Source organism: Patella vulgata, chromosome 2 (genome assembly GCF_932274485.2).
Source record: "Patella vulgata chromosome 2, xgPatVulg1.2, whole genome shotgun sequence".
NCBI classification, from domain to species: Eukaryota; Metazoa; Mollusca; class Gastropoda; family Patellidae; genus Patella; species Patella vulgata.
This window is the reverse complement of record NC_065880.2, coordinates 18,643,843-18,660,779: the sequence shown is the minus strand read 5'-3', so window position 1 is coordinate 18,660,779 and position 16,937 is coordinate 18,643,843. Positions and strand designations below refer to the sequence as shown.

Sequence of the window (16,937 nt, the reverse complement as noted above, 5' to 3'; positions counted from 1 at the left end):
CTCATCGGGTAACACCGGTTACAATGCTACTGATCAACAACATAAAATGTGTATGTAATCTGTGTAAACTCTAGAATCGATATTAGAAATAATAATCACACACAGAAACAAAAGCTGTATTAAATTGGTGTATTTTCAACACCAAAATATCCCTTTTAATTAGTTTACCATATGCTTGTTTAGGACTTACGTTTGTTTAAACACATGCTAATTTGTCTACCAGCTTAGTTTAGCCAAGGCAAAGCATGTTACTGTCTATTAGTGTCCATTCCCCCACCCCCACCCGTCAAACTTTTGTTACATCATTGAATAGATATAACTATAGACAAAAAATAATTAAATGCTGATCTAATAACATATTGTAGCACCTCTATGGATACCTGTCGCCAGATATTTGTATTACTCGTAGTCTAAATTTTAAACACGACTTTTGTGACTTGACAAAGCCTCAAAGAACGAATATCTGCTTAATTGCCCTTGATATATATACAAGCAGGGGTGTTTTTTTGCAGCCCAATAATTTTTCTTCAAAATTTATTTCAGGTTACGTCGAATTCCTGATGCGATATCAGCCGATATGAGTTAAAATGTTATTAAACTAGTGTTGAAATCACTTGTGTCGGCAGAGCTTTTATCTGATCGTCGTTTACCGTGAAACAAAGTAGTGCAGCTTTACGGTTGTGCTAATATTTTCAGATACATATATTTACGATTTTGTCCAGACGGTTATTTGTCGGTTAAGCCCAGCTTAATTTTTCGTCATAGGTCACGAGATGTAAACAGGACTAGTGCTTATCCCGATACTAACCCTAGCCCTAATGCTTACCCTAACCCTAACCTAAGATCTCGCCAACAATCACGTGCCCTAACCTTATTTACATCTCAGCGACCTTGACAAAAATTTAGTTGACCGTAACAAATTTATTTAGCCGTTATTTGTCCTAGTCGTAGCGGCTATAACTAGCGGCGATAATCTGGAGTGGAGTACTAATCGAAACTACTGCGTTAGTATAAGCTACCATAAAAGTACTATAAATTCTTTTATTATACGTCATCAAATATTGTACAATAAACCTTTGGTACAACAACACACACAATTACCAATCAGAAACCAGAAGACAGGCTCGCAAACAAGACACATCATACACTCAACACACAGACATAATAATAAAATAACTATCAATTCATTTATTACGTCATCAGTTATTGTATAATAAATCTTTATTAGACGTGAACTAACCAGCTGTTTCTCATTTTATGTACATTATAACCAATATATTGGAAATTATATGGGTGACATGTATGACAAAGTATCCAGCAGTAATAACTAAATTCATAATATATTTACAGCAATGACGATCACGCTACAAGACGATATCAATACCACCCCCCGCATTCGCCTTCATTTTTTTTTTTTTTAAAGAATTACAATTATTCTTGTTTTAATCAAAAGAATCTGTTGAAGAGTCATCATCTTTTTGATAAAAAAAAATGTAACAGCCTAAGTAATATTACATCGTCTTGTTATTACTGATTTTCTACACTACATAAGATATACTCTTCAAAAAAAGTAGGGTATATTGAAATGCAAATACCTATGCAGGTTGTGATATGATAAATAGTCATGGACACTTGACATGCTTTGAGAGTATGTTCACAGATGAAGAACTTATCGCACCAACAGAACCACTGAGCTGCATATGCGACACGCAATAGCGCCATACGCATGGGGGGGGGGGGCATTGTCAAATTTGACACTTCAAGGAAGGGTTGATGAAAACTGCCGCGTGCTGGTTTATCTATCCATGTTTGCTTTCCTATCGGTTCTTGCATAAGATTTACTGTTTAGCGTATCTTTGCTTTAGTGTCAGATTGCCCCAATTCGTGATTGGACGGGTGATTAGGAGCATGCCACGACGAATTGCTGAATGTTTGAGGATTGGTGGAGCAATTACTCATTATTAATACAAAAATCATAAACGTCCATTTTCACTTTTGACAGTGTATCTCTTTGCGAGTGAAATGAGGCCGTCAGATAAGTCGCCCATATAATATGTTTTTGTGTAGGCAATTGGCCTGTTATTAACATACACTGGTTACCTCTAATAAAAACAGCAGTGCATTTCCGCAGTTTTGTATTGTTTCTGAATATCCCCTACTTTTTTTTTGAAAAGTATATATTTAAAACGGCTGCAGTTCAGACAGTAATATATTCAGAACGACTGCAGTTTAGCTTGTTATTTATGATTTTCTACACTACATAAGATATAACATATCTAGAACGGCTGCAGTTCAGACAGTAATATATTCAGCACGACTGCAGTTCAGCTCGCTGCCATTGGCTTTATTATGTACGAGATGTCAAAAAGGTTATAAATATATAGATCATTTGTGAATGTCATTGACTGTTTACAGTACACAAGTAACAGAGGGAGAGAGAGAAATGGAGTTTAACGTCCACTCGACAAGAACTAGGTCATTTCGAGACCAACATATGGTTCAATTTCATTTCAATAATTCGCTTGTGCGTAGGGTCTTTAGCAGTGGGAGGAAACTGGAGAACCCTGGGAATCGAAACCATGCAAGTTGACTCAATGATAGACCTAATGAACAGCGCGCACGTGCTAACCATTCGGCCATCCAACCCCCCAAACATGTAAAAAAAACCCCATAATAATAAAATGTCAGATGGCATGTCCATGTAAAATTTGAAATATAAAAGGAGAATTTTTTTTTCTTTTTTTAAAAAGAAAGGAATAGAAATCTTCTGATTTTAATCAAAATGGATAGAATTTGTCAGATGTAAAATTGAGTCTGGTAAAGTGTAACATACGGAATATAATAAAAAGAAAATTAGATTTAGCAGGGTTTTTTTTATTATTTTTTAAAATCAAATCCCACGTGGACCACTGTGGTTCAGTGAATAAAGCAGTGGCTCTCTAACAAGGCCCTGGTTTCACAAAGCATTCTCAGACTTAAAACATACACTATGCAAGAGCTAAATCTGTCTATTGCAGGTCTTTCTTTAGGTCTGAAATGTTATCTAAATTATTAATAAGACATTAATTAACTTATCCAGGCCATAATCAACTCTAGATGGCATCGCTAGCCTGCGATCTTAAGTGGATTGTGAGCCGATTTACTGCATACCTTTCCTTTTCGATTAAACGATTAAATAGATAATCGAGACTATGCTGTTTATCGTACTGACTTTAGTAATGATGACCGAGGCTTGGCAGAAATTTCATTCGCCTAGTTTTCGGATCATAGTGGATTAATTTTAATGAAATTTTCAGCAAATTGCCTTTACGGTATCTAGTTTTTAACTATTATAGTGAGAACTGCCAACTCGTTATCGAATCTCCCATAATGTATATTTAAGTTAAGAATTTACACAACTTTCAATCACTGTTTATAAGAAATATTTTTGATCCAGAAACACAAAACTTTGCACATAGTTTCTCATTGATGTATTTCATACATTAAAACAACAAAGGTTTTATAAACAGCTAAATTTTAATTACATAAAGGGAACAATTTGGAGTAAATTCTTAAGTCTGAGAATATTTTGAGAAACTGGGGCCAGGAGATTTAGGTTTTGGTTTCCCTATTATTAGTGGACGGACACCAAATAAACTCTTTACAGTTTTTGATATTTCACAGCAACATCGTGGTCTACCATATAGAGATCTCAACCATTTGAGCACATCTGGAATTATCGGGGACATGTGAAGGGCCCATTTGCATTGAATCATCATCAAGTGACTGATGTTTTGCATCGTAAATAACAAAAGATGATTAAGGAACGCAGTAGATCTGTGATTTGGGGGATGAGGGTACTTTGGCATTTGCTGTGTTGGTGGGGAGCGGGGGGATTTCTTGTGAATGTCTTTCAATGCCATGGCCTTCTTAGATCTGATTATTGACGTGTCTGGTCCCGCTTGTGATTCAGGGTAGTCAGCACTGGTTTTCATACCTTCGACTTGTATATCTTATGTTTTTAATTACTTCCATTCTCATTTAAAGATGCGTTCCAGCGTACAAACTGTGTGATTTGATCATATTTACGCTGTCTGTCTACAATTACCTCCGCTTAAAAACAGACTATAGGCTAAATCGACGACTTTAGTCGAAAATTTTAAGAAGTATTTTATTCTACTTCTGTTTAATGTTTATTTAGACTTTGTGTGTATGGACACAGCTCACCAAATATTCCTACGAAACAAGGGCCAAGGCTATTTTTAGTCTTTTTCTCCTTTTGGATGGCGATTTTTGTTGACTTTTTGGTGTAGAATCGAAGAAAAGGGTTTGAAAATACATTTTCTACCAGGTTTTGGTGAATATTCATGATTTTGAGACGGAAGGATACAAGAGTTGAGAGGTTGGTTAGGTTTAAATGTAAGGCCGAAAACTGCATGTTTTTTGTCTCTACTTCCAGCTTGTGTGTCTCAAGTTTTTCATGAAGAACCGCTTATCTAATAACATTCAATTACTTTTTTGAATTGTCAGATATACTCTTACAGTCTCATATAACAACTTTTGGTCTTCGAAGGAATTATTAGTGAGCAGAAATTCGCCCATGTATCTGTTATCACTCGTCATTTCAGTCAGTTATATAGAGGGATAACTCGTGTTCTCCTTTTGCGCTCGTCACTTCCGATTGTTGAAACGTTGATTCCACATCTATCGTTGCAATGATCTCTGTGATAAATTAATATATGGAACGTGTTTAACCAGTTCTATCACATATATGATAATGACTGGCACCAATATTTACAAATATAAGATATATAATATTTTTAGATCTTTTCTAAAAAAAAATATAAAAATAGTAAAAAACAAGAAAATACAGAGTTTTTTTTTTTTAACACTATTTTATTGAAATGTTGGTTTTTATATTAATAAAGAGTGGGAATAACATGATTTATGTTCAGTGAAATATTTATGACATATTACATTTTTGGATACAGAATATTGCTCAATAGATTAAGGTTTAGATAAATCTTAGTATATATTTGCCTTGATAATTCAAAAAGGTCGAGATAACATCAGACAGTGCACCTGGTCGTCTAAAAACTCTTGACATAATTTTCTCAACTAAATTACCCGGGTATCATGTTTTGAACTTATAGACAATACTTCATAAGGGATTTTATGATTCTCGTCAAGAGAATTTATGTCATTAATTACATAGATATCATTTGACTCTTCTAATGACAGAACAGAAAATTCAAGCATTGACCTACTTGGTGTAAGGTATTTGATGCCAACGTTCGTTAAGCTCTCTGAAAATCAATATAAAATAACATGTATTGGAGAATTCTGTCTCGACAGCGGCGCTTTATTCTATTCTTCAAATAGTATCTGGGAATAATTCGTGTAGGTAAACACATAGGTGTACACAACTAATTCTCGATTTGCGTAACACCCGAACAACCACGAAAATCCGAGAAGGCACCGCACTTTTAAAGTATGAATTAGGTTTGAAACGCCCCGACCGGTCTTCTTATGAATCTGGTATCTAGTGCATGCTCCACACGGATTCCAAAACTTTATATTCAGACTAAATCCAAAATCCTGAGCCCCTGAAAGTGTTACTATTTAATTTAGTATTGGAAAACTATTATTCTGGTGCGAAAGTGCGTTTGGTCTTTTAACCTGTATCAGGGTTTTCAGATTCTAATGTTTTCGATGGATTCAACCAATTGACTGGTTCAAAATCCGTCAGAGTGATGAGTTTAAATAAATAAACAAATGGTCAATATGCTCCCCACCCCACCCCACCCACCCCGTTTTGTTCATAGATATTAGCCCCTTTTTCACCCAGAAGTCAGAAATCTCAGTCCAGCACAACATCATTTGAAATTCTTTGATACAACCCGTACTGTGTTAACACTGTTATAGAGAGAGAGAGAGAGAAATGGGGTTTAACGTCCACTCGACACAAACCAGGTCATTTCGGGACTAACACATGGTTTAATTTTATTTCAATAAATCGCTTGCGCGTAGGGGTCTTTAGCAGTGGGAGGAAACCGGAGGACCTGGAGAAAACCCACGAGGTTGGACAGGCGACCCTACTCCTTGTCACGTACAACCGGGGATTCGAAACCACACCAGTCGACTCAATGACAGACTTTATGATACAGCGCACGCACGCTAACCATTCAGCCATCCAACCCCCCAACACTGTTATAGCGACGGACCTACAGTTTGTAGTCAAATATATATATGGTACACAATATAAAAGGTGAATAGTATAGGTATAGTACTTTTTGAATTATTCCACTTTAAATCGTGTGCTCGTTTCTTCTGGGCCACCCGATAGAGTCATAAAACATAAAGCAGTGAATATTAAAGATAACCACATAATTAGAAGCAGAAATATCAAATCGTTGTTGGAATCAGCCCTCAAGCTATATTGTGGCTTAGATTCTAGACATTATGAGAACTTTATGACTTTATTACATAGGAGTAATTTTTTTTTCTTTTGTGAATTGATATAATATATAATTACAAACTGTTTTTTTTTATATTCAATATAGATCAATTACGTTCTATGTTGTACGCCACTGACAAGATAATATAAAAAGCAGTAACTTGGAAAACAAAACGAAACAGAAATCTAATTATAATCAAATAATTACATATCACAATTGCAATTTGTTTTGACTTTGTTTTTTTTTCAGGTTTCTAATCTTTATCGTATGTTATAAATCAAAGAAAGATAAAATCTATAATTTAATTCTAGATTAAAAATAAAAAAAATTATATAATAATGTTACACTAATGTGTGTAAAACGCCTTCTATTTGGTTTTTACTGAATTCAACCTTTACTTGTTTTCAAATCAAGATAATTGTATTCCCATGTGGCATTCTTTCGTTGTAAGAAAATATACTAACCTAAGCTTATAAGAAAATAATGGAACCATTCCAATATATAATCTGGAATCTACTTTATCGAATGTAATGTCGGTCGTAATCACGACTATAGCCGAGATTTAACTTCCACTTCCACTGACGGTGATATCGCAGACAAATACAGTAAACTAAAGATTCTATGTCTTTATTTTTATACTAAAACAACATTCCCATTTTCTCGAGTCTAAACTATCACTTACATTAGCTGCTAGTAGGTGTCGTATAGGGAACAGTATATTTACCGTTTCCACAACACGCAGGCCAGAACTTACTTTAGGCTAAAAGTTAATGTACCCATATTGATATTAAATGGGCGATATTGAAAAGGAGGCCCATAAAAAGATTTTAGCTAAGACTTTTGAGTAGCGTTGGTTTATCTATTTGGGTTAAACCAAAACGGCTTAAAAATTTGGTTAAAATGGCATTCGATAAAATAATCAAAACGACCAATTAAATATTTGGTATTTGACCAGTTTGGTTTACGTCTGTTTGGAACATATCCTGTTTATATCGTCTGTAGAGGATGCCGAGTTTTGCGAAATTTTCAATTCGTCATATCTTTGTAAATATCTACCTATTTTATTGACTGATATTTTTACAGGGAATCAACTTAATCTTCATATTATTTTAGTTTGCAAAGGACAAATAACGACCAGGGGCCTGTTTCACCAAGTTTTAACCAAGATAAAATCAAAATTTTAGTAGTTTGATTGGATAATATTAGATTGATTTTAGTGCTTAGCCAATCAAAATTGAAGTATCTACTAAAATTTGGATTTTTATCTTTGGTTAACATTTCGTGAAACAGGCCCCAGAGACTTTAATTGGTCCATTGGGAGTTTTCCTTATAACTGATTAACCAATCCTTGTAAATTCCATCAAAAACTGTGTGTGTGGAGATCAGTTGACATACTGAATGTTGAGATTGCATGTTGAATTAAAAAAAAGAAAATCAGTATACCAACTCCCACTCAATTTTTCTAAACAAGAATTTAACCTATAAAGTTCCCTCCACCATTATAATAAACACAGGACAGCTGATCATCTCAATTCAATACTTCTTTTTAGTTTGATGTAAATCGAAGCGGTTTAGCTCCATTAAGTGATACTTAACACATAATTACTCGACGGACAAACAATCAACACTGTGTCCACTTTTTTTTTGTTCGCCATTCCTAACAATCTGGGTATAGTCGGAGAGATAATTCGCGGCCATTTTTATCTGTATGCATGTAAAGTTAATTGTTTCGTTATAGTTATGTATAAAAAATATACATACTATAGTTATAATCAATTTCAGTTTTCATATCGGGTTTTTAAAAGATTCTCAAATAGAGTTACAATATAAAATGCATGACGCGTTCAAGGACGTGGGAATGGAATATAAAGCGATAGTTGCATTTTTTTTAATTTTTTTTTTTAAAGTCATATACATAAAATATGTTAAAATAAAGCCTTAAAACATAATATTGAGTCAATGCCCAATAAAGAATTATTCTATTAATCCGACAACTCACTACTGTTAGTTGAAGAATTGGCAAATATATCATATTCAAAGTGAAACATGAACGTTGAGGTTTGTCAGTTCCGTGGAGCGTATAACTTATTATTAGAACAATATGACGTGCGCAGATTGTCTCGGTCAACAGGTATCAGTATCCTTAGCTGTTTGACCACAGCTCCCACCCCCACCATTATATAGACTTACTTTTCCAGTGAAAAGAAATGATACAATTTCCAAGTGGGCGAGTAGAAAATATTTCAATGCTAGAATGATTGCTATGTTTGTATAACAATGATTTGCCAACCTATTTTAAACATACATTATGCAAGAGCTAAATATGTCTATTAAGGTCTTTCTTTAGGCCTGAAATGTTATCTAAATTATTAATTAGACATTAATTAACCTATCCAGACCATAATCAACTCTAGATGGCAACGCTAGCCTGCGATCTTTAGTGGATTGTGAGCCGATTTACTGCATAACTTTCCTTCACGATTTAACGATTAAGTGAATAATCGAGACTATGCTGTTTATCGTACTGACTTTAGTAATGATGATCAAGGCTAGGCTGAAATTCAATCGCTTTGTTCTCGGTTCACAATGGGTCAATTTGAATGAAATTTTCAGCAAATTGCCTTTACATTATCTAGTTTTTAACTATTATAGTGAGAACTGCCAACTCGTTATCGAATCACTCATAATGTATCTTTAAGAAATAAATATAGAAATAAGCAGGTTTTTATTTTCTTCGAAAATATGTAACTTTCGCTTTAAATGAATTGTAAAGGGTGTGTATATTGGTGACTAGTGTTGATAGTAAAAGAAGATCAGGTTTAATTGTTTAAGTAATAATCTCCTTTTTATTTCGAAGCAACACTGCCCTTTTATACCCAAATCTTGCTTTTGTTTCGAATGCAGTTAAATCTGAAAATCTATTTAGGCTCTAATACAGATTCCAATGAGCTTACGAAGAACATCGAGTACTAATCAATGGAATTCTCTTGAAAAACACAATAAATACCGATTGTTTTTAAAAGATACTCTATCGACTTGCCTCGCAAAACACACGGTTATATTATTCTTTACTGGGAGTTCTTGTTTTAGGTAATTTGACGATATATTAAATCATGAATTTCAAGAACATTAGCTGAGTCTTTTGTTCATGACCAAATTTAACTGCGGATAAATGGATTATCTGTATATGTCAGTTTAAATAAACTCTTATATCTATTATCTACATATTTTTACTATATGAATGAAACTGCTCGGGGTAAAGGCTATAGTAGTCTATCTTAAATATATTTAAACAAATTGTAAAGGAGGCTCAGATGGAAATACTTATTTTGAAGAGACCTATCTTAGCTTCAAATGGGTTGAAAGTTATTATTACGTAAATAAAATCGACTTTTTGTGAAAATATGACACGTCTGGCCCAGTGCTATGTCATACCAGTAGGTATAGTGCTTGTAAAACTTTAGGAATACTGTCTTTCTAAAAAAATCCTACATGGGAAAAACGTCAATTCTAATTTGGCTTAACTGTTTTCCGTGAAATAGTTGAGCTTTTCTAAAGAGTGGATTTAAAAGAAATCTTAACACTTAAAAGGCTAATGTTTGATTTATACTATAAAAAAATCGTATTGTTTTTAGATGCATTATGGAGATTTTAAAAAGTCCCGCTGAGCAAATCTTTAAAGTTTTTTTCAGAATTCCATTATGAACACTGTCCCTTTAACCTTCGCGTGTTTTAAGGGTCAACACGTATTTAACCACAGAGATTAAAGATACATTATGGGAGATAAAATAAAGATCTGGCAATTCTCACTATAACAGTTAAAAAATGTACAATAACACCTACTGGATCTATAGATTGGTTTCAGGCCCCTAGTATAGCTTCTTTGGGGTAATCAAAACTTCTGTCTGAATGAACCAGGTCGAATATCCTACAGACAGTGTAGGTAGCTGCCTACGGTCCGAGCAAACAATCTCCCCAAAAAGGATTTGACGACCTTTTAAAAGTTAAAGATACATTATGGGAGATTAGATAAAGAGCCGGCAGTTATCACTATAATAGTTAAAGGAGCTAAATCGCTAATATTTTGGACCTAGAAATTGGCACAAATGGATCGCAACACATATAATAATGTAATATGAATTTATATAAACTGTTTTACATTCAATCGTGTCCGTTTTACTGTGAATTGTCATCCGTTATGTACGGCGAAATACGCCAGAAGTCTCAACCGCAAGTCAGTTTCTAGCGTCTGGTTATTTCAGTCAACACCGATATTATTTATTGCGCATGCTCTCCAAATAAGAACATGATATCACCGTTTGACATGACTTGTGGAATATGTCTAGCCTCATTCTTTGAGCACCTTGTTACAAATGGCGCTGAAACGCATTATGGTACACGATTCGTGTACCAATGGTAAAATGTTTATTTTGTCTTAAATATTGAATATCAGAAGCCCATCTTTTCCAGGTAAGATCACAACACCAATGCTGATTTAAATTGAAAAAAAAATCGTGTTTTCAATGTTGAAGATTTTGGATGATATTGAGTTACGGACTTAGCTACTTTAAAAACTAAATAATGTAAAGGCAATTTGCTGAAAATTTCAGTCAAATTGATCCACTATGAACCGAGAATTAAGCGATTGAAATTTCGGCCTAGCCTCGATCATCATTACTAAAGTCTGTACGATAAAAAACATAGTCTTGATCATCCATTTCATGATTAAATTATGAATGGAAGTCGAGCAGCAAATGGGATCATAATCTAGTAAATATCGCAGGTTAGCGATGCCATCGAGAGTTGATTATGGTCTGGATAAGTTAATTAATGTCTAAGTAATAATTTAGATAACATTTCAGGCCTAAAGAAAGGCCTGCAATTGGCAGATTTAGCTCTTGCATAATGTATGTTTAATTGATCTCTTTACAATAGAAACATTCGGAATATCGACACCGTTCTTTAAAGTCCTACGAAATATTCAAATTTGGTCTATATATATATATATTCCTAAACCGGGAGTTTGATTTAAATGTAGTTGACTATCCTGTATCTTTGGCCAAGTCAAGAGATCCGCCTTCTCCCGCAATAAATATCATAATTCTTGCATTAATATAAACAAACATGAATCATTCGTAACGACGAATTAGGATTAATTAAAAAAGCCCCATAGATATGGCCCATGAAGAGAGAAATATTACAATAAAAAAAAAACAATTTAAAATTTTGGATATTGAACCGGCAATGCAATGAAATGGATTTTCTGAAATGGCATTCTTACATTAATTTCATGGGTGTCAAGATCGTGTTTTAGGACTAATTACCCCCCCCCCCCCCTTAGACTTTGTTTATGATAATGTAAAAGACTGGATATTCTAGCCAATGACCCATTATTCTCAAATGTTGACAACGCATCCAGACTAATATTCGTAGAATATTTTTCTGGATGATAGAGACTAATTATTTTCTATAATCTTATACGATAGACAATCCATCATAAGACGCATAATTAGATTAAGTCACTGAAATGATATTCAGAATAGAAATAGAATATATTAAGTATCCCCCGAAGAAAGATTTTTCTCACTAACTTTTTGACAAGTATGAAAGTATGATGAGCGATGAAAAATCTTTATTCTGTTTATCTGATTTTTTTTAGGATGTCTGTTTTTTGTCTGACCCTATCACACTTGTAATTATAGAAATGCTTCCATTACACTGATAACCCCGCCTATGACTCCAGCCACAATAGTGGATGGTTGTCAGGACTTTCTTTGATCACGTTTTCCAATAACTCTGGCCCCAACAGGTATAACACATAGCTTAACATAGAATTAACGAATCCCCATTGAAACAGAACTGAAACCTTACAGCATAATTCTAGGATTTTGAAAAATCCAACGGTTGCTCGAGACTTTACGTAGGTAACGTCTTGGCCACTTCGAAGACACTAAGAGAACTGTTCGGTGACTATTTTAAAAGCGAAAACTTCTTTATTTGTGATTATAGCATTTATTTCAATACAAATTATGACGTTATGTGCTGGGGTTATTTTTACTTATGCAATGTATCAATGAATCTACAGCGGTAGCGGCGACTACGCCCACTGTACAATATTGCGGCTATTGTGACATTCAGTTCACAACTATAATGGCTGATTTTGATCCCCGTAATACTTTAGGCCACGAAAGATATGTTTTGGTGCCTAGTAAAACTGGTTTATTCTCTGTGAAAGATTCTTTAAGAAGTTAATTTTACCTATATATTTGAGTTTTAGTCATCTATTCTTTAAACCTCTACAATCGATGTATTATTACATGCATTGCTAATGCACTGTATAGTGGTGGCATACTAATAAATCAGGAACGATCTAAGATGCCCTGGAATCCAGCTCCTATACCTAGGCGATAGGTAATCCTAGTACCAGTCATATCGGCTTACGAATAGACAAGAAGGTAATTGACCGACATGTTTATTCCTACTTGGCGATTTTAATCGAAAACACTATGTATACTTTAAGAATCGGGAGAAGTTTAATATTCTGCTTACGTTTATTTACAAGAGCCTAAAATCACAATCAAGCAAAGACCGTGTCTGCGATATCACACAGGTGAAAGCGGGCGAAAATTCCGCTATTTACAACTACAGCATAACCTTAAATTTCAAAAGCTGCAGAATGTTTCTCATAAGAACCTACAACAGAGACACTTCTGTGCACATTCCCAGTGATACAACCATTAAATACGTATTTATCTGTCCAGAAAGTAGGTAAATAGTCATTGATATATACACTGTCCCATGGTCAGCTTCTGTACTATAACAACTAACCATAAACATGGTGTCGTTAAAGATACATTATGTAAGATTTAGATAAAGAACTAGTCATTCTTGCTATAATAGTTCGAAAGTACATGATGCAAAATGAATAATTTGAAAATTTCATTCAAATTAGTCTATTGCAAGCGAAGATATTAGCCTTTGAAGGTTTGACAGACATGTGCAATAATTTCAACCACCGTACTAGTTGATCGAAGCTAAGTCTCGGTCCTCCATATTTGATTAAATCAAAGTATCGCTAAACCATTCAAATCTATTTAATATCGGAGAAATCTGATGCCATCGAGAGTTGATTAAGGCATGGATCAGTTAATTAATGTCTAATTAATACTTTAGAAAACATTTCAGGCAGATTTAGTTCTTGCATAATGCATGTTTAATAAAACAAATACGAAAAACAATTCAATGATCAAATCCAAAAAAAAATAGAGAAAGAGAAGTTAACCCACTAAGAACAACAACGAGCGTATTAATTTTCAAGCCTTGTACCATTTAGAACTGCATGCTTCCAGTAATTTATTCGATAAAAGGGTTTATTGAAATACAGAACTGAAAAATGCTCTTTTGCGGCATTTACTGAGAATAGTACGCGCTGGTACATTGCTTTCAATTGAAAACTTTGATGTTTTAGTTTTTAAAAAATCACCAATTATATCAAATAGATCAGTGCCCCATCTTCTGTCCTTTGACAAGAGATTCTTTTGATTACTGGTCAATTAGAACTACACATGTATTATTGTTTATGGGTACGAAACACGGCACCTTATCTAAAATAATATCAAATACTTTATAATTAGTCAGTAAAGGTTTAATACCGTACATATCTGTAAATAAACTTATTTACTTACGTTTTAGCCGGTAGTCCGTTAAAACACATTCATGTGTGTACCTGGTTTTATTGTAAATGTGAATAAATAATACAACGGAATCCTGCTAGAGAAATAAGTATTTAAATAGTTCAAATTCAACCTACGCTTAGATTGTGTTCAATACAAAGTCACGGTGTAGTATTATGTCCATTGAGACCGCGTCGACAATACGAGTATAATGCATTGTATGTGTTTTATGATTCTCAGATAAATACAGCCAATAGAAAGGCGACCCTCCTGCCAATCATATAATTATTTCTTATTTTAAATAAACCAACTATTGTAGTCTAATACAGAATTCTATGTAATATATTTACGTTTCGACTTGATAATGACTAGATAATACTAGCCGAAACGTCGCTTAGTAATTAATAGTATTTATATTACATAGAATAATTGTGACCTGTGTAGTATGGCATTATATTAGACTCAAAATTCTAACATGCTATCGTCTAATTTCTAACTTCTATTCATGTAATTTCTAAATTAAGACAATGTATAATCCAACTTTTTTTTTGTTCAGTGTAAATTTTAATTCTGTTTCATCTTATTTCTATTATTAAGAAGAAAAATGTCTACTTTGTTGTCGCTTTACATGTTAAGCATGAAAGTCAAACAAATTTAGAATTTTGATACTTCTACTTAGCAACCATCATTATGGCGTCGTTTGGGGTTGCCACCGTGTGATCGGGACCATTATGTTGATACCTACAACTCGCTCTTCGTCTGGTTGAATGGTTTGCAAATTGAAATACTATTTAAAATATAAGCTAAACCGCAAATGTTGTTTAGCTTGTATTTGAAATAGTATTTGCCAACCATATCACGTTCGATGTTGTTTTCAATTTCAGTTTCGATTCCCCGGTTCGGCGGATGTACGTGACAAGGAGTAGTGTGGCCTGTCAAAACTCGTTGGTTTTCTCCGGGTCCTCATGTTTCCTCCCACTGCTAAACCTCTCCTTGCAAGCGAATTATTGAAATAAAATTGAAACATATGTTAGTAACGAAATGGCCTAGTTTGTGTCGAGTGGTCGTTAAACCCCATCTCTCTCTCTGTCTCCCTCTCTTCGTCCTGGTGTTCGGTTCCGAACTGGATTAATGAAGACGGGCATATGCCATACCCACACAATCACCCCCCCCCCCCCCCACACACACACACACGCCGTGGCTCCCAAACATCATGGAAAATAAACATCTGCCAAAGGGATTTATACAGATTCAGTCAGTTTTACAGAATAAAAAGCGTTCCACTCGTTTGATTCACTAAAATACCCCCATGACAGTTCCTTTAAACACACGCTAATCAAACAATATGAGATGATTATCTTAAAATTATGTCATATTAAAAGATACACATCAAAGTTATCAATTACAAATTGGACAATTTTTGTCGTAAAGATGTTCAAAACAGGAAATATTCAAATTATCGTCATTAAACCAGAATTTGGAAGCCACGAAAGGGAGATACGTAATCATTTCAAGATTAGCATTCTTTGTAAGTGCGTGAACAATAGCCGAAGGATTTCGGAATTAGTCCTTTGTTTGCGATATCATCATTGCTGGAAACCGACGTTAAACACTAATAGAAAAAGAAGGGATCGGTCCAACAATACCCAACAATCACCCCTGTTATCTACAAGTGAAATTCAATTACAGGTAATGTCAGTGGCGGAGATCGTCAGATAATAACTATCTGGTTATTAAAATATTTGCAGTGAGAAATTTAACAGAAACGAAGTGAGAATTTAAAGCGAAATGAAGTATTATTTTTAAAAAAACCCGAAAGATGATGGTGTTTTGAGTATATCTTATAGGGATTGGCGTCATGTTTTACTGATTATTTCGTTCACCGGCTGCTCTACGTTACTGATGATGTTACTACTTCTCTTATCCAAAATTCCCAGGGAACCTAATTATACGGTACTAAATGTTGAGCATCCACGTATGGGATTTGAGGATTAGTGACTATTTTGTTCGCACAGTCCATACTATGTTAACGTATGTGATGAAATGGTGACCTGGTCTGTACAACAATGAAACAAGCAATAAATATTTATTAAAGTAGAAGTTGATAAAGAATCAAGGTTTGGACTTTAAAGCATGAGATACTATTGATTGGGATTTGGCCATTAGATGAATGCTAAAAGGTTCGTCTTTCATTTGATCCGAGATTTTTTTTTTATTTAGAGTAATGGAAAAATCCCGATGAATTATGGTCTATTGTATCAGTAAAAATGACTGTTGATCAGTAAACTGAAAAAGACAATACATATCAATAGCAGAATAAATCAAGCCAGAAAGATAGAAAATGTCTTAATACATTAAGTGGAATGTCACCACTGTAGAGTTTTCATAGAGAAATTGATAAAATAGCACCAAACTCAATTTATTCTGCATAAATTCAACAGCTGTATGTAAACTGTTCATTGCGTGATGACTTGAAAACCTTAAGTCAGCGTGTGTTTGCTTGATTATTTGCATTAGTCTACCCACAGTTTAAATTCTAGATGAATAATTGAAAGCGTCAAGCCACCCTAACTATTGTCTAAGAGTATATGCATATAAGTAAAGACAATCAGGCGACTTATCAAGTGCCCATCAATAAAAATATTTGAAAAAATAACCTACTAAAACAAACGACTTTTGAAAATAAATATACACTGTAAATATATATAGTTGCCAAATAGCGTGGTTTGGGGACAAGGAGTAAGGTCAGCTGTCAACCCCATAGGTTTTCTCTGGTTACCTTCCATTTCTAAAGACCTCGCGTGGATGTTACTCTCTCTCTCTCTCT

General features: G+C 34.2%; 1 long non-coding RNA gene across 1 annotated transcript in view; it reads right to left on the bottom strand.

Moving 5' to 3' along the window:
- Positions 1-14,319, bottom strand: part of LOC126811335 (uncharacterized) — a 29,528-nt gene extending 15,209 nt beyond the window's left edge. Inside the window, exon 1 of the long non-coding RNA XR_007675572.1 lies at positions 14,123-14,319. This is a non-coding gene — a long non-coding RNA (uncharacterized LOC126811335). The remainder of the gene's footprint in view (positions 1-14,122) is intronic.
- Positions 14,320-16,937: the final 2,618 nt, after the last annotated feature.